General features: G+C 40.5%; 1 long non-coding RNA gene across 1 annotated transcript in view; it reads right to left on the bottom strand.

Annotated features, from left to right (window-relative positions):
* The window catches only part of LOC116701257 (uncharacterized), a 19,000-nt gene that overhangs the window by 11,401 nt on the left and 3,460 nt on the right, over positions 1-4,139 (bottom strand). The window lies entirely within an intron of this gene.

The raw sequence follows: 4,139 nt of genomic DNA on the forward strand, positions 1-4,139 counted from the left end.
ATTATTATTATTATTATTATTATTATTATTATTATTATTATCTTCTACACTCAAATACCTGGTAGCCTTAGTGATGCAGCTATGAGACTTTGGCTAGCATAACATTCTAATGTTATATGTTTTTTTGTGGCTGCTCTGAATGTAGATGCTGTTATCCTACCACTTCTCTGACCAAACCAGGTTTTGGACTTAAACTGTGCTTGAGTCTCCTTCTCTACAATATCAATCTGAAAATATGAATCAAATGGTTTCATAATTACATTATTAAGTGTGCAAATGTATCGTTTTAGTCTGACAACATACTACCTGTTTCCATTTATATTTGACTATTTTCTCTAAGTTCTTGGCTTCTTTTATTCAAAACAATACTCATAAAATTATGTACCTGTTCTTTTGTCAGAGTTATGTGTTCAAACAACACTTCTGCTTGGTCTAACCGTCGGTAACTCTGCTAGTTTTCCTCCTTTGTCTGCTTGTCATAAAGACTTGTGAGGGGTTCTGGTAGATCTAGCAGGACAGCCTTTTGGCACCTATGATGCTGTGTAGTCTGTTACAACAGAGAGGACTGCTGGCTTTATGATCCGTCCCTCTTGTGTACAGCTTTTGGAGCGGTTGTTGTGAAGTTGGGCCTGCTCTGTATGGGTCAGAGGTGGGAAAGCTGGTGGTATGGCAGAGTGGTCTTTGGATGATCTCTCTTTTTTTGCCTTGTGTGTTGTTAAAAATGACGTCATTCCCTTGCTGATTTTCTACTCTTTTCAAAGATCTCACTTGGTGTGGCCCACTTGCACTTCTTTGATGTGACAGCTATCTCTTCTCTCTTTCCTGGTAGTGCTGCCATACCCTGAACAACACAGCTGACACATGGGTAGACCACTCACCCAGTCCAGATATGCAATTACAGTGGGCTCCTAACACAACCTGATAACAACCCCTGGCTTCAACTGAGGATCATTCAGTTTCTGGGAATGACTTACCTGTAATAAAAATGTAATGGCATTTCTGTGATGAAAAGTGCCCTGATATAATGTATCTATACGTTTTTAGCTAACTGTTGGCAAACATTACAGACTAGCTAACGCTAGCTAGCTAGACAAGTTATAACACTGACTGCATAAACGTTACACTTTAACTTGGCTACCCTTCCATTGACAACAAAGCAATTTTTAACCGGTAGACTCCAAAGCTGAATATTAATCACGAATCCAGCCGATTGTCTCCATTTATATTCCTCCAGGCTTTTGTAGGCTTTAAAGACTCTCCAGAGTAGGACAAAGGAAAGTTAATTAGGTACTGTAGTTCTAAACATCTGCATACTGAAGGGCAGGGAAGCTTTCCGTTTCACTTGTAAAGGTTGTAAAAATATCTCCGGGAGCATTATATGGCTCACTAATGTTAAATCAACCAAGTGTTGCTTTATAGCTGTCCTTGTCTTTTGAATTAAAGTGTGCAGTGAACTTGGACGGATAAAAAATCCATGCTGGTGCAGTTCATTTTTGCCACTACTTTCCCGCCAAAATGGCGGCGTAAAAAGTCATGTCATGCGACGCCCGGCGCTCTACTCCCCTCTGGGACAATATGTATTTGTATTCTATTCTATTGTAGAATTCTTGTAGTAGTAGGATTGCTGACCAAACCTTATTATTTGCCAGTTCAATGAAATGAAATAGTATAGTAATATAGATAGAAGTATATAAATTTAAATAGTATGAAATAAATAACAATATCCACTTATACTGTATGTTATATTATAATGTTATAGTGTTATACATTGTGTAATGATGAAGGGGTGCATGAGTTCCTCTGACAGGGCTGCAGACCACAAAGGTTCGGGACCACTCGTCCACAGGACAAGTCACCCACATATAAATCATTTTATATGATAAAATGTACTTTGGTAAGGTACAGACAAATTACCTTTGTTGTTTAGATAGAAAAGCTTGTTGGGTGTTGAGTTGTTTTCTGCACTGTGTTTCAGTCGCATTTGTCTGCACATAGGGTTAATATACAGTATATTTTTATGTCAACTTTTAGCCAACTTGTTTGCCCTCTACTGACCCTGTACTGTCCCCCCTCTTTATCAAGGTCCCAGCCTTTCTCACTTCCACCTCTGTTGGCATCCAAGAAAGATCGCCTCTGCAGCCAGAGGTCCTCGGACAGCAGAGAAACACCCCTGGGTTCAGATGCTGAAGACTGTGGTGCTGAAGAGGAGAACAGGGTGTTGGACAGTGGACAGCCTCCATCACGAGGCACGTTGGTCAGCCAGGGACACATGTCAAAGAAGGAGAGTGACAGAAGCAGACAAGGCTGGTCCTGGACTGTAGGGGAGAACTGCTACACCGCCCAGTGGGTGAAGAAGAAGCAAGATAGCAGGAGCACCCAGCCCTGGTGATTGGGAACTAGTTATCATCAAAGTTTAGACATAATTTAAATGTTGCTAAAAATTGAACTTTGTATGGAATTCTGGAGCCATTCAATGCTTTCAGAACACAAACATGTGCCAAGGCAGGAATTCGGTGTGACCTTCAAATGTGTGTTTCTTGATGGGAGCTCTAACTTTAAAATGTCACTTTAACCAGCTGACCTAACTGGTGCCAGGAGCCAAATATGAAGGTGTTTCACAACAAGAGCCATCAGACACCAAGAGCCATACCCAATTGGTTTAAAGGTGTATTAAGGCAGCAATATTGAAGACAAATAGATAAAACTAAAGTTGCAACCAATTCAGTTGTCCTAATTTACAGATATAGCCATCTATAATTTCCCATGCCTCTGTGCTGGGGCCCATGCAGGACCGTGACCGGTCCCCGGAGGGACCGTATTCTGACATTGGCTCGAATGAAGTCCCTCACCGATGATGTAGTTAATTCGGGGCTGACTTGGAAATCAGTTGCAATGGTTTATCTAGCCACGAGAGGGAGCAGTGATTATGGACATTGAAGCTGTAAATTGTACAGACTGTAAAAATAATGGGCGAAGCTTCCGGGACTGAAAAGTGAAGCCATTGATGACAAGCCTTGAAGTTACATATATCATTTCCAGCATGGGGCAACTCCACTGGCTCCAAAAATAAGTCTTTTTCTATAGAAGTCTATGGGAAAATGAGCCTACTTCTCTCTTGATTTATTACCTCAGTAAACATTTTCGTAAATAGTTTATGGTCTCAATCGCTACTTTCAATTCTTCAATACATCATGATGTTCATTTAGTAAATTATGGTATTTATTTTAAAATGGACAATAAAGCAAGGGATACTTTGGGACCTGTCAATCTGAACAGAGGCTTAGCTATGCTAACCATGCAAACACGGTGGACATTATAATAGTCCTCAACTTGTTTTTGGCTGTTGTAAGTGTTTTCATCTCAAACAAGTTTTGGTCACCTAAAAATGTCTTGGTCAGCTTTCTGCTAACCAAGATAGGTAGCTGCTGTTAGCGTTAGGTGGTAACTTAAGGGAAAGTTTGCCAATTTTCTGTTCTGCCAGACATCCAGATAAATGTCTCCCGTAAACAAAGGTCCGCGTTGACCGGATGACTTGCTACACAAGGGTTAAAAACATCAACTTGCCCTCTTTAGCGTTTAGCTTAGAGCAGAGCCATTGAAACAATAGTAACACTGGCTTGGCCACATCATACTCCACAGCTCCACCCTCCCGTCAAAAATGGCCATGTACAGTTGCAAAAAGCCAATAGAGGCTTCAAAACCGCAGTCCACAAACCAATGGGTTACATCACAGACGCTAGGTCCACTATTATATAGTCTTTGGGGTTTACTGGCCTGAAATAAGCTGTTCTTATTATATTTGATGCATATGAGAGTGTTTTTCTACAGAGCATACTTTTGTAATATGATGATCATGTCATGATTTAATGCTGAGCCATTTTGTAAAACCCTGAGAGTAGGGCTGCACAATTAATCAAATTTTAATCACGATCACGATTTTGACTTTCCACAATCACATTTACGTGATTGAGCAATTTTTTTAAAGCGTCATTTCATAGAAGGCTCCGTTTTTATTTTTTTGCATAGTGCATCTACCGCTCCCTAAACTACTGTCTGATCATGTACCAGTCAGACTTGTTCCCTGGATCGTGCAGCTTAGTTTCTAGATGTAGACAGTCACAGAGGACAGAGTAACGGGA

The sequence above is a fragment of the Etheostoma spectabile genome, chromosome 14, assembly GCF_008692095.1.
Source record: "Etheostoma spectabile isolate EspeVRDwgs_2016 chromosome 14, UIUC_Espe_1.0, whole genome shotgun sequence".
Lineage (NCBI taxonomy): Eukaryota > Metazoa > Chordata > Actinopteri > Perciformes > Percidae > Etheostoma > Etheostoma spectabile.